Source organism: Passer domesticus, chromosome 1 (assembly GCF_036417665.1).
Source record: "Passer domesticus isolate bPasDom1 chromosome 1, bPasDom1.hap1, whole genome shotgun sequence".
In the NCBI taxonomy this organism is placed as follows: domain Eukaryota; kingdom Metazoa; phylum Chordata; class Aves; order Passeriformes; family Passeridae; genus Passer; species Passer domesticus.
Window position 1 is genome coordinate 140,834,771 of NC_087474.1, and position 26,325 is coordinate 140,861,095.

General features: G+C 46.2%; 1 protein-coding gene across 1 annotated transcript in view; it reads right to left on the bottom strand.

Moving 5' to 3' along the window:
• NCALD (neurocalcin delta) overlaps nt 1-17,126 on the bottom strand; it is a 57,357-nt gene extending 40,231 nt beyond the window's left edge. Inside the window, exon 1 of the mRNA XM_064393433.1 lies at nt 16,978-17,126. The gene's annotated coding sequence lies outside the window, so the exon portion shown is untranslated. The remainder of the gene's footprint in view (nt 1-16,977) is intronic.
• Nucleotides 17,127-26,325: the final 9,199 nt, after the last annotated feature.

A 26,325-nucleotide genomic window follows, 5' to 3' on the forward strand; every position in this document is an offset into this window, starting at 1 on the left:
CCTCCATATGACATAAGGACCATGAGCCAGCTCCATATGACCTTTCACGTGAGCTGAGAAGAGTGACAGCAGATGCTGGTAGCCAGAGGGAGGGGAGATTTAGTGCTGCTCTATTTCCTTCCCTGGAAAACTTGTTTTTGTAGGAGGAGGTCAGAGACACAGAGCAGCAACCTGAGGGAGGGCATTCTCGCCTGCTCTTCTGAAGGACTGGAAATTGAATGGAGTGGATTGTGCCATAAAGCCTCACTTCACTGGAGCTTTTATCTTTTAAAATTAGGTTAGGAAATTTATTGCTACAGTAGCTTAATCCCACAGTGCATTATCTGCACACATGATGGACTGGAATATGAACTAATTCTGTCAATAAAGTGACTGCCTGCATCTTGATCATCAGATACAAGGAGTTCAGTCTTCCTTTTGAGATGCTAAGCAGCTGCAGACTGGCAGACTCCCCTGCCTATGCTTCTGGTTTGGATGCTTCCTACATTCAAGTTGCTCAGCAAGAGATGATGCCGTGGGAAGGCAGGAAAGGGGGGAGAAATTTGGTTCCAGGCACCTGGGTGCACACTGTGACTCTGCACTACCCCGTGGGGTGGCACAGGGGCTGCAGCCCCCAGGGACCTCTCTGCCTGATACCATGAGCTCTGCGTGTGCTGGGGACCCAGCTGTCCAGCTCTGCTCATCTTCAGTCTGTGCCCTGTACTGACAGGAGAGGCAGAGACCAGCAAAAGTGTTCCCTCTGAAGGCTCAGATCAGCAGGGAGCTCCTTTGGTGGAAGGGATCCACTGCTGGGCACTCACAGCCACAGCCCCAGCTCTGCCTGAACAGAGCAAGGGGCTGGACTGGCTCAGAGGATGTGTGCAGGTACACACTGAGGGCTCTGAATCTAGAATCAACCTTTAACAAGATACATCCTCCAACAACAGCTCAGGAGAAGATTGTTTTAATATCAAACTCTCCACATTACTTACCTGCAGAAAACTCCAGATCCAGAAATATAAATTTCACTGTGTCTATACAAGCTATAGAAATCTAGTCAATAGATTTCTAAATGGAATCTAGAGAGTGAGTGAGCAAATTCCAAATTTATGGTTGGCAGAAACAGAAATATGGGAATCTAGTTTCACAAAATTGCTTGAGCAGATCACAGTCTCAGTTTGCTCAAGATGGGAGTGTCAGATTGAGTTATATAATTCCGTCTTGATGTGAAGTTCCTTGATTTTAGCAAAAATGGCTGGAAAATGAAACCTCATGGCAAAATAGACTTTTCTACCTGATTGCTCAGCTGACAAATCCTCAAATAAATTATTCTTTGAGCAGCATCCAGGATAAGTGGTCCACCAAACAAGTAAGATGAAGTCTGGAATGTCACAGGAGTATCTGGTCTTCGGTTTTACAACATCTAAGATGTAGCCACTAGGCAAAGGCTTTTCAGCCAGCCCACAATATGAAAAGGTGAAATCTTATTGTTCAGACCAGAGAATGCTCTAATGTTCATATAAAAAAGTTAAATTATGTGCAGGGAACAAACTTAACTAGACTGACTTGTTATTTCTAAAGGCCCTTTCGTCTTTTTCCTCTTTTTAAAGGAACTAGTTCTCATTCAGTTCTCATTTATACAACATATTCAGAAGAAGTAGCTGATAACATTGAGAGATACACATAACCTGCACTATTCATGGGAAGGAGGACAAGGACTGATTTTCCTGTCATCAAAAGGGCAGCTAAATATTCTGTCATTTCTCCTCTGTTCGTCTGTTTGAGCCCAAAAGAGAAGTAGCTGTATTATTTGGTTTGTGAGATGTCACCACCAACTCCTCCAAAAGTCTCTAAGCCCTTTGGCACCAAGAAGAAGACAACTGGATATTTGTCAGACTTCACAGGGTGATGTTCAGGGAGAAATATCACAGTCTTAATTGAGGAACAAGCAGGAGTGTTTTAAGACTACAAGATATTTATAATCTCACACATTTTGAATGTAAAGGGTACAAATACCATTTTTGCTCTTCCTCTGCAGGCCAAGATATGAGGGATACTTGCCAGAACACAAAAGAATTTTCACCCCATTCCAAACTCCCATTAAAAAAAGTGTACTAAGTCTGAAAAATAAGTGTAGTCATTTGAATCAAGAATTTGGCTTTGTAACCCACTGGGAGACTGAAGCAGAGCAAAACACATCTGCTAACACCCCAACTTGAGCACCACAGTTGGCAAGTGCTGCAGAAGAGATCTCAGACTGAAGTTGTAGAAATGTTAGAGGTTAAAACTGAAGTTTCTTGGCCGAACTGACCTTAAATGGAAACTCTGTAGGAAGTCTGCCTGCACTGGCTTCCCAGCCTGCACATAAGGGTTCATTTCTAATAGATACATGGATGTATATAGAAAGGCTAATTCAAAACCACGTGGGTAAAATCAAAGCAAATCACTCCTCTGGGGATGTGCTGGACAGAGTAAGGCAGATGTTTCCTCCTTCAGGATCATGAATCAGAGGAGAAATATCAGGTGGAAGGTGGTTACATTAGGGTTCCTCCAAGCTGAGTCTCGGGATGGATGTAATTGTAAATTTTCATTAATAACCAGGATGCATCATCTCAAAGCAATGCAGTTACTGGTGACACCAAGGTGACAGGCACCATCAGGTGGACATCCCACAAGAAGAATGGGACAATTTTAGCACTGGAGCAGTGCAAAGGGATGAAATTCCTTATTGCAAAATGCAGCATGTGAGGGACAAGTGGGAATAATTGATGTTCTTAACTAGAAATGATGGAGCAGGAGGAAGAGCTGAAGGACTTATACAGCCATAAGATAACAGGAAAATACCAATATGATGCATCCTGCAGGACACAAGTGATGCTTTCTAATGAACCTGCTGAGACCAATCTGTTGAGTTCAGGGAGGGTGAAATACCAATGCTCGTAATCAGCAGGTTTTGGAAAAAATGAGGGCTCACCTGGATTATTGTAGTACATGGCCAGGAAAACACGCTGAGGAAAAGGGATTTTGGCCTGCAGTAGCTGCAGAGCAGGGCTATTAAGCCAAATAAGGGAATGGAAAGCCTGTGCTCTCAGAGGAGTCCAGAGGCACTTGGATGTTTAGCCTTGCTAAAGAAAGGCCAAGAGGGGATATGGTTGAAGTCTATAAATACATCAGAGGGGGTAAACACCAGGGAAGGAGAAAAGCTGTTTAAACTGAAGGACAATGCTGGCAAAAGAACAAATGGGTATAAACTAGCCATAATAAATTTTGGCTGGGAATGAGAAGCAAATCTCAAACCACCAGAGCAGCAAAGTCTGTGGAACAGCCTTCTTCAAAGATCACAAGACAAAGAGCCAAAGTCGTGGGAAAATGCAATTTAAAAACTCCACAAATAGGGTCTGTGGGACATGGATACCTGCAGTGGACTGGGGGAGTCAGGTGGGCCCCCACGTTTCCAAAGAAACAAGCATGCTTCTTACAGTGGGCAGTGTCACATCAGTGATGGGGAGTGGCAGGAATGTGAGGGGAGGTTTAGGCAAGCAGAGGAACAAGTGCCAGGATGCAAGAGACAGGTCAGGAAAGCTGGCCAGCTCTGCCACTTCAAGCATCAGATAGCACTGAGAGCAGCAATACATTATTGCAAACAATTTAACAGAAATTAAGATTTATAAGTAATCTCAATAAAATTCACAGCTGGTTGGGCTTAACCTTGGAGTCAAGAGGATTAGCAGGCTGTTGTCCAAATCAAGAAATAGTAAGTTTCTCATTTTCTTAGAAAGTGAATTACAGACATGCCTGGTCTCTATTCAGTATTGAGTAATTCAAGCTTTCTACAAAATTTCACCTCTTTATTGTCATCCTTTTGTCTCCTCTAAGGAACACAATAATTTATTAATACCATTCTTTTCTTCTGAAGAGTTCTGATGAGTTCACTGAAATTACTGGGTGACTGCTGCACTACAGTGTTGACTGAACAGACGCACAAGAAGAGGGAGGAAAGGATTTTTTTCATCTGTATGATTTTTTTATCAGCTGATCATGTGCTCCTGGGCTAGCTGGGGTCAGTTTTCAAGATTCCTGGGTTGGCAGAGACTCACAGGAGGTTGGTACGGAGCAGACTCTCATCAGGCACTTCTTGACCCTACCTGGGCTCAGAGGCTGTAGGCACCTAAACCTGACAGCCATCCTGCTGCCTCAAGGCATGCCCAGCACCGTCTCAATTGTGACAGTGGGAAAGCACCATGCTGCCTCATGCTCCCTCCCAAGCCACACCACGACAGATATGGAGGAATTTCTCTGCTTATCAGACCTTCACTCCATTGTCAAATGTCCACCTAACAGGTAAGAACACAGGCAGCAGCAGGGAGCTCTTGTTCTAGGACACCACCTTGGACTGACCTCTTCCTTCTTCTCCTCTGAAAATTGATTGCTCATGATGTGAAATAATAGTAAAGTACAAAAGAGTGAATGGCACCAAGGCACTTCCCTCTGCACAACAAAAACTAGCCATGCATGTGTCTGCAAGCACAGAGGGCCACCAGAGTTCTCTGCCATCCTCTGACCTTCCAGAGGGCAGCACCAAGTGCAGTGAAACTGGCTGGAGATGAGGTGGGGAGATGAACAGCTCATCATCTGAACCCTCTGCCTACATTATGGCTGTCTCATGAGTCTCCTCAGGGCAAGAAAAAACAGCTGAGAACAGATACCCACAAAACCCAACAAATCCACCTGATGTCATTGTCTCTTGGGGCTCTGTAATACAGTTAACTGCTGCTCCCAGGAGAACTACCAAACCTAATTACTCGTCATGACTGCATTAGATGAAGAAGGTGCATGTTGCTGATTGTTGCCTCGTGGGAACATAGAGTAGATCTTTCTTTTGTCCACTTATAATTAAAGCAATCTTCTTTGTATATTAGAATCAGAAATGCAATAAAGATTCCTTGAGTAAATCTCTTACTTTTCTTAATATGTTTATCCAATTTAATGGAGTTTCTAATTGATTGGAGGAGGAGCAGTTTCAGAAATAGTGTGCTTAAACAGACATGACAAACCATGCAACAATCCAGGTTTTTTCAAGGCTAATGCCTGAATAACATGCACGTTCCACAATGGTGCCACTTCCATTTGTGCCAGACACCTGAGAAGCAGCAATCATAAACCTCTGCAATGGCTGGGAGAAAAACCTGTCATTCTATCATCTGTACAGACAAATGTAGCACTCTGTGAAATCTTTATCAAAATTACCCACCAGCAGAATTAGGTAACCAACTTCAAATAGCAAGGAACAGGGAATTATGTCCAGTTGAGCAGCGGCAATTTGGACAACACTGATTCTTCAGTGGAAAGGTTGGAGAAAAATGCAAAATATGGTACAGAACAAGAAATGCAAACAGTGATGAAACACAGAAATGGTTGAATAGACTTTTATTATCAGATGAAATAACAATGCCTTAAAATAGGATCCCATTTGGGTCAAGAAACTGTAGATTAGAGCCAGGTGCTTAGTGGAAGTAGAAATTTAAAAACATTTTTGCTTTTATCTGACAATTCTTGGAAGAAACACTTGTGTTCATATTTCTGAAAGAAATATTTCCTGTTGTTGAGCTTTCCTTTGAAAGACGTATTTCTGTTTCACTACTGAGAGCAGTTGCAGAGCTATAAATGCACAGCAGGCCACGCAAGACAGATCTTTAATTATACCTCTCCTTCCGTGAGTTCACTGGGAGCCAATTGCTCAAGGCTATTAAGGATTAAAACATATTCAATGACTCTGAAAAACTGTCTTAATGCTAGTCTTCTCAAATCTCCTGTTTTATTTGGAGCAATACAAGCACAGCAACTTCTGTTTGTAAGTGAAAAGGGAAAACTTTATGCTTTCACACAGTCATGTCCAAGTCCTGCTTTAGTAAACCCCACTGTTCAAAGTTTTCAGCCAGTACCCTCATGCTTTGTAGGACTTTGATGTAAATCTGCAGATAATATCAGAGTTCCATATGATGGCTTCCATGTAGCACTAAGTGATCTGTGACCGACACGACTGGGAAATTTAGGGAAAGTGGAAGACACTCTATGTCTAACAGAGGAAGTAATTAAAATAATCAAACCTACCTGAAAAGCCTCAGGCAAAGAGATAGGCAAATGTTCCCCTGGCTCTCACAAACCCTACTGACATTATGCTCCAAGATCAAAAACATTAAGGTTGAATTCAACAAAACCAGAAGTACTGGCAGAAAACTGCATTCAGAGGTGTCCTTTGCTTTTGACCTCTTTCAACCCTGAAGTTTTAGGAGGACGGCACCTGGACATCACTTCACTCTTTGCAGAGTGAAATGTGAAATTCCTGACAGTTCTGAGTGGCAAAGGCAGTGCTGTATGTGGGGCTGAGCAGTCCCCAGGGAGCTGGAGAGTGCACTGTGCAGAGCACAGTGCTCACTGCAGGCAAAGGAGGATTTGGAAAACAGATTTTAGACATGAGACAGCATTAAAAAAGTGGAACATGTTGGCCTTTCACCAAGAAGTCTAATACAGATAATAACAATTTAGTTATTCTGGATTAATGGTAGAACAGTAGTGAATACTGACCTATGCATTTTTCACATATAAAAATAAATGGATTGTAAACTAGAAAAGAATTAAAACTGAGCCTCACAGGGGAAAGAACTGAGAAACAACAAGAAATCAGCATCAAACCCACTCTCTGTAAAGAGCCAGGTCCTCAGTGTACATGGTAATGTTCCTCTGTACAAACAGAGGAGTAAAGAGCCTGGTGCTCTATGGACCAAAGGCTTTTCTTTATCCTTTCTTCCAGCCATGTTCCTCATTTCCTTCACTTTGGTCCTATTAGAATCCCACTGCTGTTTTTGACAGACTGGAGCCAGCCTTTTTGTCATGCTCCAATGGGCTGATTTCCTGGCTGTGGCCAGAGCCTGCAGCTCATGAGCTCTACCTAGTCCTGGGCTTCAGAAAAAACACTTTCTATTTTTAAGGCTCTTTTTTCCCCCCAAGGATTCTCACCCAGTTATGCACGATGACATTTACCACATCACCTGTGACTATGAATCAAATGCATCTGGGTGCATTCCCCAGCATGGGACCAACTGGCACAGAAGTTCCCTTGTCTGTGCTGTTGAACTCTGCACCCTCCTCAAAAGTGACTGTGCCATTTGCCCCCTGGAATGGACCCAGTGGACAGGCTGGGAAGATAGGAAATCATTGGAAGCTAGATTGGGATAGGGACTGCTCTGCAGAGAAAGTGATTTTGCCTACTGAGCTCTGGTGCTGGGGTTGCCCCCTATTTCATTTATTTATTATGGACGCAGCCAGTGGCCATAGTACAGACACAACCATTATCTCAGGAAACTGGATAGCTTGTCACCTGCTTGAATGTTAGTGTCAAAACAAGAAATATCAAGGCTTGGGGGAAATAAATGCTTGCCTAGTGTGGGATATTAAGAGGAGACTATGAACTAGACCCAAAGTTCAAATCATTTGGGACATGGTCTGCAAGGGGCCTTGGGCTCAGTGATGGGGCTGGGGCTCTGAAGGGGCTTCAGGGCATGTGCACACCCAGCAGCTGGACTGGATGCCAAGGAGGGCCAAATGTCCCCATGGAGCTCAGCCCTTCTACCTCCAAATACCAGCCTTGGCTGGCATGATCCTTGCACCCCAAATGCCAGTGTCTGTGGGCTCAGCCTCCACCTACACTAAGCACACCTGTTGCTGGGTTATTGCAGACTCCAGACCACAGAGAGGGCTGTGCTATGGCCAGCTCAGCTTCTCAGCACCCCACACTGGGACAGCTGCACCTGTTCAAGAGGCATGTGACTCATCTGGGTCTGGCCACCTCCGGGCGTGATGCCTTTCGCTCGGACTCAGGGGATTTCCACAAAGAGGCACATGCTGCTTGTTCTGGTCAGTTCTGTGTGCATGCAGCAGTGAAGCAGCTCCTCCTTATCCACCAGAGCCACAGGAGAGCTGGCTGATCTCCAGGGAAAGCAGTGAGAATGGGATGCTCCTCTCTCTGCTCCTGCCCAGTGCTTGGGCAGCCAGCCAGCCACGGTGAAGGTGAAGTGCTGAGATGTGGTGACAGGAAGCCACTGCCATGAGCATTTAATTTTTAATTCCTCTCAGGGCTTCTTTGCTACCATCCCTGCCTGTAGCCCTAGGGGAAGGCTGCTGGCACGTGTTTCTGGAGCTCACCCTGTTTGTGTTTGGCTGCATGCCTGACTGTGAGGGATAAGGGAGCAGGATCACTGGGCAGCCCTGCTGGGTGCTGTCAGGGAGCCCCTCCTGAGCAGCTGCTTTCCTGGGCCAGCAGTCTAGGGTGGGACACACAAGGTGCTTTGAGGCTGGAACTGCATCCCAGCTCAGTGGGATCTGCCTGCATCACTAGTCCTGGAGCCAGGCTCCTTCAGGCTTATTTTTCCAAAAGCATCCTTTCCTTCTTCTTCAAAGGAGCATCCACCAGCAAGAGATGCTTCTTTTCAAGCTGGGCAATAAAAACAGTGGACAGCATGAGCACTCTGCCCAACTCTTGCCCCTGGGAAGCAAGGGCTGTCAGGGAGGAATTACTGGGCTTGCCAGTGAGGAAGCAAAATTGCCTGAAATACTGAAATACCCCTCACTGCAGAAATAGGAGCATGCAGCTGTCCCACTTGGCCTGCAGATCCCCTCTTCTCCCCACTCAAGTCATTCTTCTGCTTAAAAATGTTATTTTGGGAAAGACAAGAATAATGAGAATAGCAGTGTAAAAGCATGGGGAATTCAGCAAACAAAAGAAAAGCTGCTATTTTTGAGACTGTCTCAAATTGGTAATTGTGGCTTGTTTTAACTCCTTCTCTCCCAGCTGCCTCCCCAACACCCTGTTTGGTGTGCCAGCTGCAAGCATGGTGGGAGTGGCATGCAGGAAGGGTGTGTCTTACTAAAGGCTCTTGGAGGAACACCACAGCCTACTAATAACTGCCACATGGAGAACTAATAGTGAAATACTCTTCAATTTCTAATCAGATTCCTTGAATTGAGGCAGGGGTTTCTGCAAAGGTCCCAGTGTCTAACAAAAAGCATAAAAGTCAAGCAGTCACCCTGCTAGTGCTTCTGTCACCTTTTGCCATCTCTGAAAGAATTGTATTTTCCTAATTGAAGCACCACAAACATTATGTGTCCGTGGTGAGTGGAGGGTCTGACTCTGCACAGCAGCAGAGAACCCTGCCCCATGTTCTCACCGAAAACGCCATCGCTGCAAGAAAAGAAACTGAATCTGCCAAGCTGCAGATCCAGGGAAGCAGCATAAACTCATCTTTCACAAATTCACCAAGATGCCCAGGAGCAGATGTGGAGCATGTCACACTGCTGTTTCATCAGCTCTCACTTTTTCTTGCCATGGTGTGGCCAAACTGGCCAGGTCTCTTTGCAGCCCTGGTCAGGGCTGGCACAGCTCTCCTGCCTGCAGCATCCTGTGCCAAGGGAAGGCACAGGTGACATCTGGACCACTACTGCAGATGGCCCTGCAGTTCCACCTGACAAAAGTAGTCCTTCTGGGCTAAAATCTAGCAGAAGAGAGGCAAAATAGGAAACAAATGTGGGGGAACCACTGCCCTGATGATACTGAAGGAAGAACAGCCGAAGTCTGAGCTCATGTTTTCAGTTCCTAAAGCAATCCTATTCTGCCCTAGTGCTTCTGTGCATGCTGGGGAGGACTCCCATGGATGCATGGAGGTAGCAGCAGGGACAGGGGATGCTCTCTCACAGGCAGTCTCATTTCTGAATTGTCAGAAATAATTATCTTTGTTTCATAAAGATGACTCTAAACACTGCTCCCTGGATTTTCCTTTCCAAGAGCAGTAGGAGAAAGTAAATATCTATTTTTTTTTGTTCAGAAAGAGTTCCTCTTTACATTCCCTCTGACCTTCCCAAGTCCCAGCACTTCTGCCTTTTCACTGAGTTCTGCTTTTCAGGTTTTACCTTAGTGGTGACAAGGGGGACTTCCTTAGCAGGAGTCACTCAGCTCCTTCATCAGGCCCTGTCAGGAGAGGCAAAGCAAAACACAAATGGTCTTTCTGCAGAAGTTCCCACTACCCCATAACTCAGAGACCAGAGAGTCTACACAGACATCAGAGCTGTAAGTAGTTTAATATCATGTGCCATCAAATGTTACATGCCTTGCAATTCACGTTGGGGATTTTGATTGAGGAAACCCTTGAACATGGCAAGGAAGAACTGTGAATTCTGATAATGTTCTCAATTTTTAGCAGTAAAGTAATTGAAAATGAAAGGTGAAGTGAAATAATTGAACAGCTGTGAAAGCTGTGTGCTGTGTCAAACCAGCAAAAATACTCAAGTGAGAGGAGATCATGGTTAGACAGAAAGATGTATCCTTGGCCAGCCGTAATTTTGCACTCTTCACTCTTCAACCACATCAGCCTGTGAAATAAAAACACAGGCCACCCTTCTGGTGGGACTGTTTCAGTAGGGTCAGAACGACTCTACATGAAAAGCCTCATACATGATAAACAGCAATGAATAGGATGCTTGACAGACAGGTCCGGAGGACAACAGACAGGGCTTCTGCTGAGATATAATTGCTCTAATTGGACCGGGGCTTGCAAAGATGGTAAAGCTAAAGAGGACTCTGCAATCTTGCTGCCATTCTGCACAAAAGAATACTGTTGTGATAGGAAGCACATAGCAGTTGTGGAAATAATCAACAGCTTTGTGCTCACGTCTTCCTGGCATCTTGGATTTGCGAGCACAACGTGAGCAGAATATTTCTTTAGAGTTAAAAGGTTCTCAGGCTGAATTGCTTCATGAAATCTCTTTAAGTGTTATTCAGCTGAAGTTAGACACTTCATATGTGCTGGATCCATTGTGGTTTTGCAGTCCTGGAGGAGACGCAGAAAGACTGTGTGAGGCATAATCAGGAAATCTTGCTGCTCTAGGAGTGAGGGAATTTGCTAAGGAGAGAAGCCAACTTTGACCTTCTTCAGCTTTAACTTGTATTCTCTTGGGTGATAGCCTGTAAACCACCTGATCTGCTTGTCTAATAAAATCTCTCCACAAGTCATGTTGGATGTCTCCAGAAGCTGATCTCTTCTATTTATAATAGTAGAACAAGCATGAAACTATTGTTATCAAGTAGCAGGCACTGCACAAGGGTTGACTGTGCGTGTTCCTCCAGCCCTTCTTTGAACCCAGTGCCCAGAAGAGAGAGCAGCTCTGTTAGCCACAGCTACATGGCAGCTAAACAACATCACTGCATCATTGCTAACACAGGCAGAGTATTTCACTCTCCCAACTCCTTCAGCTCTGTTTCATGGAGCAAAAAGTCTTTTCTGTACTGTTCTGCAGATGCTGGAGCTCCCTGCATGGGCAGATGCAGCAGCGCAAGAGCATCAGCCTGCCCTGCACACATCCTGCCAGCACACTCAGTCAGCCCTGCCAAGGACTCTCCCTCCCCCCTCGTCCCATCCCTGCTGGTCCACCATGTCCCTGTGGCCCCAGCCTGGCTCTGGCCTGCTCCCAAACCCATTCTCTTGACAATAAAATTCAGCACACAGCTAAGAGGCTTTGTGACACATGTGGCAGGTATAAACCTGTCTCAAAGCCTTTCAGCTCCCATGTGCAGACACGGTCAGTTGAAATGCTGCCTCCTGCTCCTTTACAGTTCCTAAGTAAATGTGCAAAAATGCAGTTGTGGTGTTCAGGAACTGCTCACGTCCCAACTGTAAAGCAGCACCTGTACCTCAGGCAAGGCCACTTGTCCCTAAAGAGCCAGCCTGGCTTACTGCAGCCTCCTTACAGAAGTGGCCATCTGCAGTGACACCCTGAAGCTCCTGTCCTGTGCTCCTATTGCAAATACCAGACAAGAGGGGCAGGATGTGCATCACCCAAAATGTGAGTGATGGGACAGACAAAATCCTGGGAGAGACATCTTCCCCAGCACCCAGGCAAAGTGACAGGGCTGGGTGCAGGAAGGTGGCCCTGGGCAGCCATGGGAAAAGCTCTTGATCCTCAGAGCACTCTGGGGGTAACAGCATCCCTGGGCCACTAGGAACCATGTCACCAGCCAGCCCATGTATCCATGCCATCCTTGGGGTCACAGGTCCACACTTCTCCTTTTCCTGTCCTGACACTTCCTCTGCATTGCACTGTGACTGTCACTCAGCAGGACTGTGACAGATGTATGGGGACTTCAAAGCATCAAGCATGCCCCACACTCAGCTTCTGTCTCCTCCCAGCGTCATCCCTGCTTTGTGCATCCCAGGCTTGGTTTCACATAAGGACCTGGCTAATGCCCCAATAAAGTGGTGGGAAAAATTGGCCACGGAGATGCTCTCCTAAAAAGTGCACAACGCAAACAAAAGCACACGGGATTTATCTACTCAAGCCCAGCTAAAAAACACCAGACATGTTTGTTTCCAGCTAGTATGCCTATGATAAGCCATAGATTATCACAAGAATAAAAACCATAAGGATTGACATCAGTGGGTTTTATACAGCTAAAACTTTGCACAACACTGTGAACACGTACTGCAAAAAATAGTGAACTACAAAAGAAGATAATTAGAGCTAAACCTTCAGCTATTTTCTGTGAAAGGAGGCGTGGCTGGGAATTTCAGGTGCTGGGCAAATTGAAAGCAGCATTTCAGACCAAACGACAAGCTTCTTGGTTTTTCTGCATGTAAATCAGATCCTTACATTATCTCAGCGTCATTTTGTGGCTGAAAGCAATTCAGCAGCTATCAGCACAGCCAGTCTGAAATTCAGCAGAACAGGATCTGAGCCCTTCAGCTCGTAATGATTAGATGATTCTGTGGAAATGAATCTTATGAAAAATGAAGTTAAGCAGAAATTTGACAGTATGGTGAAGTCCATAGAAGAGAGAGGAACTTTACAACTCAGCCTTCGCATTTTCCACCTATAGGATTTCAACATTTGCTAAAGTTGTAGTAAGGGCAGCTTCTTCACAGTGCTCCCTCTGGGAAATATCACATTCAGCAATTCCTGAATTACAGTTTCTAATTATATTTTCATACTGTAATGCTGTCTGAAATGCAAATTTGATGACAGAATAATTCAATCCATATAAAATAATTACAAAATTACTGTTTCTCAACCCTCAACTCATACTCCCTGCTATTTAAGAAGATAAATTTAACAGCTGCAAAAGTACAGCCAAAACATAGTCTATTTTTTAAACTGTTATCTGACTAAAGCTGTCTGTACAGATTTTGGCTCACCATAGAAGATTATGTCTAAAATATGACTACCAAAAACATTCCAGAGTTAGGATTTTTGTTGCTTTAGCTTGGAACCAACAGCCAGGTCAGCTTTTATTTTGCATTCAGAGTACCCTACGTATGGCATCTGTGTTTAATTGGAAAAACAACTGTTGGTTAAAATGCCAGATCTCTACTGCAGATCAGCTATCATTTAAACCAGTTGTTCCTAATGTTGATGCAGACATTAAATTAGCACAATGTAATGATTTTTAGCAGAGTGGGAACCAACTTCTGCAATAAGTAATTTAAGATCCTGAAACTCCATACTGAAGCATCAGTTCCCACTGACAACTGCCACCCTTTACAGAGGATTTTATTCCCCCCATGAATATTGCCTCAGCAGTAGCTAGGACCTTTAAAAAGACAGCAGAAATTGCATTCTGTTTGAAAAAAATCAAGGAGTAGTGTTCTGCACTGCAAGGGGTTTTTATGTTTTATTATGATTCTGGCCTAAATTTAGATTGTCATTGCCCATCAACTCAACCAGACCAAGGTAGAGCACACTGAGTGTGTTATTATTATGAGGCTAGAGGCATCAACAGCTCACATCTGGTTTTGATTTCCCTGCTGTATGCAGTTGTGTGAGAAGTGACTTGAGGAGATCTCAGACATGACTTCAGCCAAGCTCTCTCCTAAGGTGCAGTGCTCCAGCTCCTTGGGAATTGCTGCTCTGCTCGCCCTTCGCCATGGACACGGAGACTGGAGGAAGAGATCGTCCCTTCCTCCTGTGTGTGCAAAGGGGGTGACATTTGCAAATGACAGGAAGGCTGATGGGGAAGTTGGAGGGTCAGTCTAGACTCCCTAAAAGAAGGTGGAGTGCTGCCAAGCCCATGTGCATCTCACATTTTTTCTCTTTACGTCAGAGGATTTCCAGCCCAAGGAAGCTGGCAGTGTCAGTTGTGGCATTGGGCAGAAGGTGAAGGATGCAGCCACCTTCCCCTCTGGGTGGTGGGAAGGAACCTACAGGCTCTTTGCTCTTTTCTCATGGTGGGTGCAAGCACGGCAGCTCAGAGAGGGAGGGATGCTTAGCATTACATTGCCTGGCAGCTTCACACCCTGCCAAGGTAAACCCCAGTGCTCGTCCAAAGGGTTTGCTACAGAGCTGACCAGTGACAACAAGAGCATGAAATTGTCAAGCAGAGGCACACAGCCCCAGGATGACTGTCCCACACCATTCCCTTCCCTCCTGAGCAGGGATCTGTGTCACCTCCAGTTGCAGATTCTGGCACTGCCTGTGAGCTGCCTGCCTGCAACCCATTCCCATCTCTGGGGCAAAACGGGTGGAGCCTGGTGATGGGATGCCCAAAGCCCCCAAAGACTCATCAAGAGGGGACAGAGGTGTCACTCTGCCAGGCAGGACGCATCCCTGTGCAACCTCAGTGGCACCTACCCACTTCCCCTGTGACATTGCCTCTCAGACCTCTTGCAGCAGCATGTACAGGACCCTTCTGCTAAAATGTGAAGCAGTTTGCCATCCTTCACTCTAAGGTCAAGTTAGAGCCTTTTCAAGACTGCCTCCGTATCACTAAAGAAAGACATCTCTATTCCATCTGGAGATGAGGAAGGTATTTTTAAGACATTTCTAATGGATAGCTCTTGAGCAAAAGTTGCATCAATTATTTTTCCCCTTACAGGTGGTATCAAGGCATCAGATGCTACAGGACACTGTATTCAAACCTAAATGAATGAGCATAAGCCTCAGCCCACACTGAGCACCATCATTCAAGTCCAATCTGGGAGGTGACAGCAGCCACACATGGAGTCAAATACTGCAGACGTGAGGATGAATGACTTCCCTTGAATGGCAGGTGCCATTCAGCTCAAATCTGTCCCCACACTCCACGCCTTGGTCCCTCTGCAGACTTGCTCCAGCTGGTGAACAAGCAGACCTCAGAGGCTGGTGGGCTGTATAAACCACCTCCCTGTCCTCCCCTGCTAGCCCACTCTGCACTCTGGGGACTCACATGCTGATGGAGGGGGTGAATGCCTTGGCTGAGGCACAGCTCCCCACAGCAGCCGTGCCCAGCTCAGCCCAGGCAGGTCACCAGGCAGGGACACCCAGAGCCCACTCACTCCCCGTGGCAAGGCTGCACATGGGGTGCCACCCCCTCCAACGCTGCGAGGCTCCTGCAAACCTGGGTACAACTCACCTGTGAGGAGCCAGGCCAGATTCCCCATGCACTGCTGCAGTGGCATCAGGTGAAGAATTTAATAAAGACAATTTGAAATATTTCAGCCCCCCCAACAATTATGTCTTAGAGCATCAGTTGAACAGGAAAGGACTAATGAGATAACACCAAGTGAAATGGTTTAGACGTTTCAGATGGTTTAGACAGTTCACATGTTTCAGCATTTATCCTTGTTCTCTGCTAAGAATGCCAAATGCAGTGAAATCCAGAGCACTAAGCCGTAACTTCCTTAGAGAAGTGACTTCAGTTTTAATATCTGTCTTGGCTCTCTTTCTGAAACAATTACTTACGCTGCATTTGATAACATTATAACAATTTTCGTAGATTTTTACAAAATCTTTTACTGCTCTGTGTTTTAAATTGTGTTGTAGCTCCACACTATTTTAGACCAGCAGCTGCTTTAGAGAATCATTACTATTATCGATAAACCCTTTGAACTTTGGGAGGAAGGGAACAGGAGTATATAATTAGAGAAGATAAGAAAGATCTAACATACTTTTCCAGGAAACAACACACATGATGCTTCAGCTGTAATCTGTTCTTAAAACAAATCTATATGTTCCCACACAAACAAACTCAGCCTGTGGCACTAACTTCAGGAGCTCTGGGATATCCTTCCCCACAACAGCCACCTCAGAGTAAGTGCAATACAGAAACAGACACAAACTCCCTCTTGTTTTCACAAAAAGACCCAAATAGCGTTTCATTTTTCAATCACTGTGATGATTGAAAAATCATGCTGCTCATGCTGCAGTTCTTTTTTTAGCTATTCTAACTGATCTCAATGCACAACAGGAAAAAAAAAAAGAGAGAGAGAGAGAGAATAAACAAGCCCTGTGCGTGTGTGCTTGTGAGAAAAAGGGTAAAAGCCTGTGTTACAGCAACTCTGCTCTCTTGGCACATTTCAGACAATTTTTCAGGAAGGTTTTGAGTCTTTCCCTGCAGATGCTACACATCCAAGGGTGCCGCGTGCCCGGGAGAGGGGCAGAAAGCCCGGGCAGCGCGCAGGGACGGCGCCCGAACAAAGATGATTTAAATGCTGAACTTTGAGAGTCGGATTTTAAGCTGCTCCTGGCTGCATTGACTGCTGGCTTCCCCCTCACTGGACACACTGGGAAAAAACCCGCCTGAGCCGGGCAGAACTAAAAAACAACAGATTCCAGCAGAGGTATAAAAAACACGGTGCCGAAACATCCTTTCGTTTAACTCCTGAACGCGTTAGCCTAGGATTACTCACGTTCATTTATATTCCTAAAGTGTCAAATGAGAACGATATAATTTCATTCTCCTTTCATGGATCATTAACCTATATTTAACACCGTTTTGCCGTCTACACACAGAATTAGTAACTGGAAGCTGCTCTGCATTTATCTGATAGCGCTGGGCTTGATCATCAAGGCAAACTTCCAGCCAAAACAAACAAGTGAAAAAAAAAATATCAGTCACTGATACAAGCTGCTTTCTATTCTATTTTTTTTCTTTAAAGGAAAATAATCCAAACCTGATGAGAACATAAAGCAAATGGTTACCTCACGCTGCAGAAATGCAAGTTTTTAATAGTCCATGCTCTGGCAGCCCCCGGGATTCAGCGGCGGCGGCGGGGATGACTGCAGCATCCACCGGGCTCCGTGTGCCTCTGCCGGCTCCGCGGCGGCCGGGCCGCAGGCTCAGCCCCCGGCTGACGTCAGGCCGCCGTCACTCGGCGCGGCCGGCCCGGGGCGCCGGTTGTCCCGGCAACGCCGGCCCTGCTCCCAAATCCCCGCGGCAGGGCATCTGTCACACCGCGCCCGGCAGCGCAGCTCCTGCCACGGCTGCTCCCACCGCCGGCCCTGCTCCCAAATCCCCGCGGCAGGGCATCTGTCACACCGCGCCCGGCAGCGCAGCTCCTGCCACGGCTGCTCCCACCGCCGGCCCTCCCTCAGCCCTGTCCTGTGCGAGACCGCTCTTCCCCTCCTCCTGCATCCCCAACCTCCGGCAGAAAAAAAGACACTGTGCACCTGGTTTCCCCAAGCAAAGGGGCACAAAAGCTGCCCCGCGAGGGTGCTGGGGCACCGCAGTGACATGCTGGCTGGCTAAAATTAGGGTCTTTCTAAATGACACGCAGCTGAAGTTTTATTCATAGGCAGAGTGACGCATGGCTGGTCACCCACGCTGTGCCCAGGTCCGGGCGAGGCAGCAGTGCTCCTGCCGTGGTGATGAGGGCAGCAGCCGTGCAGGGCTGCGCGCTGGCCCCAGAGCTGCCGGGCCAGCTCGGCCTCTGCCCCTCAGCCTCAGCAGCTGGTCCCTCTGCTAGCCCGCACGGGATGCTTCTCCAGCTGCTCCCAGCAAAACAGCACGGGAAGCAGGACAAAGTAGCACATGCCTGCATCTGATTCTGACTCACCTGTGCTGCCTACTCCCGCAGGAAGAGACACAACACCAGTGTCTCCAATTCCCTTGTAACTCTAGCTGAAATCCACTCCTTCCTCCTAATTTCCTTTGTTTCTCTCTCTCCACCTTACCAGAGCCTCACAACACATGCATGCGCCAGGAGTAGGACACAGAAGAGGCTGGAGAAGAGAAAGACTTTCACCTGTGAAAAGCAGGGAGGAAAGACAAAGAGTCAGCAACAAGAAAATGCTTCTGAGCTCATCAGGTCTGGATGAGTGCACAGTGAAGTGGAAAGAAAACTGAACAGCAGGTCTCAGAAGATTGTGGTCAGTGACACAGGGTCTAGTTGGAGGCCTGTAGCTCATGGTGTTCCCCAAGGCTCCATACCGTGTCCAGTATCATCTGACTTATCCATCGATAACTTGGATGAAGGGGCAGACACCTCCCTCAGCAAGTTCACTGATGGCACAAAGCTGGGAGGAGCAGCCAATACCCCAGAGAGCTGTGCAGCCCTTCAGAAGGGCCTGGGCAGGCTGGAGAGATGGGCAGAGAACCATCTGAAACTCAAAGGCAAAAGCAGCTCCTGCACCTGCTGAGGAACCCCAGGGACCAGCAGTACAGGATGGGGGCTGCCCTGCTGGGAAGCAGCTCTGCAGGGAAGGTCCTGGTGGACAGCAAAATGCCCATGAGCCAGCAGGGTGTCCTTGTGGCCAAGAAGGCCAAAGGTATCCTGGGGTGATAAGGAAGAGTGTGGCCAGCAGGTCAAGTGAGGTGGTCCTGCCCCTCTACTCAGCTCTAGTGAGGCCACATCTGGAGTGCTGGGTCCAGTTCTGGGCTCCTCAGTGCAAGAGAGACATGGAACTCCTGGAGTGGGTCCAATGAAGGGATACAAAGATGATTTGGGGACTGGAACATCTCAGTTTTGAGGAATGGCTGAGGGAGCTGGCCCGCGTAGCCCAAGGAAAGGAAGACTGAAAGGGGACCTTATCAATGTCTATCAGTGTCCAAAAGGATGCAGCCAGGCTCTCCCCTGTGATGCCAGGTGATAGGACAAGAGGCAATGGCAGAAACTGGTGCATAGAAAGTTCCACCTGAACATGAGGAAAACCTTCTTTACTCTGAAGGTGACAGAGCACTGCAACAGGCTCCCCAGAAAGATTGTGGAATCTCCTTCTCTGGAGTTATTCAAAAGCCTTTTGGACACAATGCTGAATAGCATGCTCTGGGGAACCCTGCTTGAGCAGGGAAATTGAACTAGATGACCTTAAATGGTCCCTTCTAATCATTCTGTGAGCCTGGGACCAACAACAGCCAGTGCTGGTTTACACAGCATTTAGTGAGCAGGGCACCTCCAGCACAGTTTACCAACAACCTCTCCAGCACCAGCACTGCACTGGAGCTTTCTTGGGCAGCTGGTATTGGGGGCAAAGCCCTCTGAGATCTTGAGCTGCCCCCTGGGCCTCAGTGCAAAGCAGTGAAGCGAGCTCAAAGAGTTATTACAATAGAATAAGGCAGCCCCCACTGTCTAAAACTCATGCCATAAAAAGAAGATATTCACAATTAGCTAGGAAACCTGTGACTGTTTAACAAAACAAGAATAGTGTGATGAATTTTAAAAACCCACTGATTACTACATGTGTTGCACATAATCCCACATATTAATCCAATATAGAAGGCTGACACTTCATGTCAACACCCACCAATAAAATTGTATCATAACTTACAGATGTATTCTTTCACTTAATGGCAATGTTTGTACAATACTACATAAAATTTGGGTTTGCAGTTTAAAAAGATATCTCTCAACACTGTGTAGTGTGTTCCTTTCTATTGATCTGACAGAAATGCTTGCACCTGAGAGATTTTAATGGTTCTTAATTCTTATGAAAGCTGCTTCACAAGACAGGACAATACAACACATGCATTTTGATGGTCACAAAACATTCAAAAAAACCATTTTGCTGATTCCCTAAAGAGCTGGCAGAGACAGCCAGGCAGGATCATACAATCAGAATGGTTCTGGTTCAAAAGGACCTTAAAGATCATCAAATTTCAATCCCTCTGCCATGGGACACCTTCCATGAGATCAGGCTGCCCAAAGCCCCATCCAGCCTGGACTTGCACACATCCAGGAATGGGATACCCACCACTTCTCTTCTTCTTCACAGGGCAACATGTTTCAGTGTCTCACCACCCTCACAGAGAATAATTTCTTCCTAATATCTAATCTCAGCCTGCACTCTTTCAGTTTAAAGCCACTAGCCCTTGTCCTGTCCCTACATGCCCTTGTAAAAAGTCCCTCTCCATCTTTCTTGTAAACCCCTTTGTGTACTGGAAGGCTGCTCTACAGTCCCCCCAGATCCTTCTCTTCTCCAGGCTGAAGAACCCCAACTCTCACAGTTCCTCAAGGACCTGCACCTGTTCTGCTCCTGTGTAAATCTGGTTCTCCATGCCTGCAGACACGTGGGTATGCAGAGCACCTTCGTCCCGTAGCATAAAAATATCCCTTTCACTCACCTTTACAGGATATTTCTGCTGCAGTGCGAGAGCTTGGAGGAGTTTTTAAACCATGCACAGTGTTTATAAGGGGGTACTAATTATATGTTGAGAGGGTTATAATTTTCAGCCAGCTGAAAGATACTAAGTGATAAAAAAGAGAGACCAATGCTCTGAAGAACATATGATAATGGCAGTGTAGGTTTGGATGTTCCCAGTTCCTAAGGCTTGGCTGAAGTTTTCCTGCACCTCTGCAGTGATGTGGCTCCTCCACAGGGATATTTTCTAAATTGCTGACTGAACCCCTACTTCTTGTGTAACTGACAAAGCTTTCCAGGACTAGAGTCAAGGGAGACCTTACACCATCAGACAGATGCAGAAATGAAAGCAGCAGCATCTGTCCTTCAGAGAGCTGAAGCATCCTGCAAAAAGTGGCAGAAAAATCTATATTACCTGAATTAATTTTTCCATGATAAAACACCCAACATAAAACCAGCTTCCTCTATAGTTTCAATCAACCAAGTAAGCTCAAAGCTATGAGACATGGATGCTGACAGGAAAAATACAAAACAAATATTTTATGCAGAGAAGAGCTTGTGAGTGATGGCTGATAAAGAACTCAACATAAGCTGGCAGTCTAGAAAGCTTAGAGTAGTTTAGTTTAGTTTAGTTTAGTTTAGTTTAGAAAGCTTAGGGTTTTTAAAAGTTCTTTTATAGTTTAGTTTAGTTTAGTTTAGTACATTTTGTTTTAGCTGGCAGCCCAGAAAGCCAACTGAATTCAGGGCTGCATCAAAAGGAGCAAATTAGAAGAGAAACAAGGGATGGAACAATCACCAGCTTGAACTGCAACAAGGGAAATTGTAGGATTCTGCACCTGGGATGGGGTATAGAGAGGATGTACAGACAGACTGGGGAATGAGAGGCTGGAAAGCAGCCCCACAGAAAGGGACCTGGGGGTCCTGGTTGATGGAAGGTTGAATAAGGGTCAGCACTGGATAATCTTTGGGGTTCCTTCCTACCTCTTAACATTCTACAATTTAAAATCTGAAGCCTGCTGAGAAACAAATGCATTGCATCCATCTGGGACTGTGATACACAGGCACTTCTCCTGATGCAAGAACATGATTCCTCCTGGGGAGAGGTTTCTGTCATGCATTTGGGAGCAGCTCCATCCCTCCCCCCCTTCAGGTGTGGGGCCCATGGAGGGCAGTAGGAGAGAACAGGAGCGGGCTCCCTCATCCTTAGATGATGGAGTCTGCCACAACTTCACTGACTGCAGCAAAGTGTGTTGTATGGATCATATGTATCATAATACACACACTGATATATCATACACCTAAGCCTAGAACACACATGTATCAGGACCTGTGTAGGAACTTACACACAAATGCAGTACTACAAGGCTGGGCACCATCCAGCTTTCCCCCCTGCACTTCTTTTGTCTCTGCAGAGCTAACAATAGATAACATTTGTTTGCCCATTAAATGGAAGACACGCAGGGAGCAGAAACTCTATATGGGTTGCTCTTTGAACCCAAAAGGCTAGATCTTCCCTGGCGTCAATCCCCGCTCTCAGGAAGGAGCCACATCCATGCAAGCAGCTGAGAATCTACTCTTGGCTTTCCTCTTATCAAAACAACGGTTAGAAACTGTTTCATCTTGGAATCTTCCCTCAAACATCCACTACTTTTTACTGTTTTTAAAAATAAAAGGAAGGAAAAAGGCAAGTAGGCATGATTTTGATGTAATAAAGAACAAACCACATGTGTTTTGCTGGCCTCTGCAGCTTGCTGTTTGAAAGAGTGGCTAATGTTTCCATTGGCATTGGTTACATAGATAAAAAAGAGACAGAAACAGGGCTCGGCAAACTTGTCATGTTGACTTTTGCTCTTGTAGAAAAACAACATGGAAAAAAACCCACAGGAAAAGACATTTTAGTTTTGATACAGCTGTCATGGCACTACTAGCACAGGGGGTTTTGAAACAAAAACAAGAAGAGAAAGTGGTTCAGCCCACCCTGTTCACTGATGGTGGCTCAGTGAAAGAGTTATTGTCTGAGTCAAATCAGGTGGAAGACGGTTTCCCAGGAATGCAGCACCGTAAGAAGATCCTACACTCTCCATATATCTGTCATGACTCTTTACTGCCACTAATTCTTGTTCCCAGGGAGGGTGAAAGATTCTGCTTTCCAAAGCAATATTTTTTGTTTCCTGTACTGCACCAGTGGCTTTGGGGGGGCCCAGCACCCTTCCCAATGGTGAGAAGAGCCCCCAGGCTGAAGGGAGACTCTGAGGGTTAAGCATCAGCAGTGAGGACCTGCTCCAAACAAAGGCCTCTGATGGCTGCTGCTGAGGGGTGGGAAAAGCTCTTGCAGTGAGATTTGCCTTTCTGTGACACATTCTGTAGAAAGGATCACTTGGTCTGCAGCACTTTTCTGGCATTTGAGCCTAATGATGCCACCATCTATCCTTAAGCAGAGTTGCACTGATTGTTTCTACTGCTGAGATATGCAACAGCTTCTTTTAAAAGTTTTGCTTGCACCTGCTTCCTCATAGAACTGATCATTTTTGGGGCTTGTGCATCCCCACTGCATCTCCTCCCTATGCCAGAGTCTCTACATCCTCTCCTTTCTTGACTTATTCTCCTGCATTTCCCTTGCAATGCCCCCACCTCCACTCTGGAAACCCTCAATGTCACTTTAGATGGGAAGCATCTTGAACCATGAGTAAGACAAAACTCACTTTCAGCCACCCTTGCACATCTTCCAGGACATCATCTACTCAGCAGCTAAAAGGAGCCAGGACCCAATTGCTGACCCAGAGATCAGATGTCATAGCACCATTGGAGCCTGCAGTGACAAACCTCTCCCCAAGAGGGTGGCCTCATCCCTTTCCTCCCGTTGTGAACGACCTCAAGCCTCTGCTCATCCCTAATCCACAGCCAGGAGAGTGAGAGGAATTGAGGTTGGTTGCCACAATATTCATTTAGCCTTTGGGCAGTAGCAGGTGTGCCAGAGTGGACTCACCCTTGTAGGAATCCCATCTCACTGGCACAGAAACACTGGGAGACCAGCTCAAAGACTTAAGAGACTAGATAAAAAATTAAATATTCTTAGCTGGAAAAAAATCCCATCATCTAGCAATCACAGTCAGTGCCTCCTAAAGGACCAGCCAGAAGACTGATTTTGCTGCTGAATGTGGATGCTTTCCATTAATTGATGCACTTCAGTTGTGTGTCCTTATCCAGGGGCCAAACTGAAAGAAAACAAGGAAAAGTAATTTGGATTAATCAAGAATTGATTATATGGCAACATGCAGGGGAAAAAATGCACTTTGGATCAAAGAGAGCATTTAGGGCATTTTAAAACAAGCCAAAGATATTTGGAAACAAAGGTCTTCATCTACACTGCACTTCAGCAAGGACCTGTGTGGGCAGGAGGGGCCACCACTCCTTGTCCTGCTGGTGGTCACCCTCCCTCATTCTTGAGGCCTGTTTGGCTGGGAAGCACAGACCACCCCTCTCCTCTCAAACTCTGGTATTTGTATGGTCTAACCTAGCCCAGACCATTTGGACTGAGTTTGCTGATTGTTTGCAATTCCTGAAAGCAGCACTGTCTGGAGAACAATTGATTTACCAATTTTTCATCCAGACCGAAATAATATTTCAGGTAGTGCGTTACCCCCTGAGCCCTCTTGCTAGGATCTCTGTGGTCTCAGAAAAACATTTTCTAATTGTCTGGCTCTTCTGCGTCTCCTCCTTACTGTGTGGAAGTCCCATCTGAGCTGCAGAGAAATGAAGATCCTGACCCAAAGTCATCTAAGCTCATGGATAACCTTACACTGGCTGGGATGTTACACATGTGCTTAAGTATTTGCTGGATGGGAGCCCAAGTGCCTGACAGCATCGTGGAAACCAGCTATGCACACAGTGATAGCGGTGCAGAAAAACAAAGAAACAAGATAGAAATACCCTCTTCCTCCCAAAGAAATCTTTCACCAACAGGGAGAATGGGAGAGAAATCAGTAACAGGAATTCAGTCATATGTATTTTAGTCCAACATATATTGAAAGGAACCTTTCCAGTTTTTAAAAAAATTCTTTGCAGTGTTAATCACATCTGGCAAATTTCAAATGTTTTTGGTTTCTTCTTACTTGTCTTTTCCTGTGCTTTCACTCCTTCTCTTTCTTCCCCTTTCACTGAGTTGCTGCTGTCCATTTCTGTGTAGTTAATCTTATCTGAGTAGCTGCTACTATTTAATTTGTAATAGCAAATCACCAGCCACCATCCTGCAGTTGCACATGGAAATATTCTTTCACACTTCTGTTAAATATACCAGTTTGTGAATAGCCCAATTTATAAAACAGTGAATCTCAGCACGCCTTTGACATCATGTTTCACTGCTCACCCTCAGGAATGAGAGCAGGATGTTATCCTTCCTTCATGGATCCACAGTGGTACCAGCGCTTCCCATGCCTCTGAAGCCCTCAAGGTCATATCAGCCCTCGGTGTTGGAAACCTGTTTTCCTCTCCAGAGGATGGTGGTGTTTTGCAGCCCACTCCCAGGAGCCCAGACAGTGCCTGAGTACACCCTTGCAAAGAAGGTTTCTGCCCACACATCTTCCCCAGAAGAACCTGGGGGACGTGTGGCCTTTGGGCTGGTCACTGCCAGCCTCCTCCTCACCCAGCTCCAGACTGCCACCCAGACACTATCTAGCCACAAGGAAAACCTCCCCTGGGTTGAATTGGGACACAGTAAACAGCTCATTCTGCTTCTATTCACTGCCAGTCCTGACATGGACATTTCTGTGTCCCTCCCAGTTACCCAGCACCTCCCCAGCAGCTAATCTCTACTCCTCAGTGGTAGATGGGTAAAGTCTAAATTGCCAGCTTTACCTGGCTTTTTATCAGTGGGCAAGTAGGGGTCAGAATGGAACAAAAGGTCAGTTCAGCATGCTCTGGAGTTTTGCTCTTCAGAATGCAACTTGCTGTCTTTGTACACATTGTTATACAGCGTCTCTGGCAGGCGCTTCCTTAACTTCTTCCTCCACAGATAATGTGGAAAGGTTTCCTAGTGTCACTAGCTGCTGAAGAGATAGGAATGAAAGCATTTTTGGCATCTGTTTTCTGGCTTACACCAAGTGTCTTTGCCCTTTCCTTGATCACATACACTTTTCCCCTTTCTCCCCTTGATAACCAAAAGGTAAGTTGTGATAAATTTGTCATACATTTCCTAAACACAGCAGTAGGAGCCAGAGAAGCTATCATGCTGGGGTGCAGACCATCCCTACTTCTTCAGCACCCACTTAGTCCAAACTGAGAGGAATGACCTGGCTGTGCCTGATCAGCAACTCCAACAGCAGTGGCCAACTCCATCCCTCTGACACCCCATTTCTCACTTTTGCCTTTTCCAGCACCTGCTTCTGGTGCCTGCCTGTGTCCCTGGCCCTGCTGAGCAGGATGGGCGTGTGGACACCAGTTGGGCACATACCTGCAGTGCAAGCTCACAGCAATTGCCCAAAGGCAAACACATGAATTCTCAAACTGCAGGCTCTGCAGCCTGGCAGTGCAACAAGAGGAGGGCACAGAGCAGCAGGAGTGATTACTGCACGGCCAGGCGTCTGTGGCAGCAACAAAACCAAAAGCTGTCAGTCTCTGGGCAGACAATAGTGGAGTACCCTCTCTCTAATCATCTTCCACTCCTCCCCCACAGGTGATGACAAACATGGACTCTGTTAGGACTCTGGACACTAAGCCAAATGTTTGAGACCTTTCCAGTCTCCAGTTGGTGTTTTGTGTCTCTCCTGAAACCAGACGTGATGCTTTTACGTGGCTGTCCCCACGTAAAAGCAATTTTGTGTATAAAGCTGCTCCATGGCTGGATCCCACAGACAAACAGTGTTCTGAGTGCAACAGTCAGAATGTAAAGGCAGATTCCCACAAGTCAACTCAATCAGACTTTCCATTGACTTAGTGATTCCATGGGTATGCGTGCACACATGGTTTTTTGCAGGC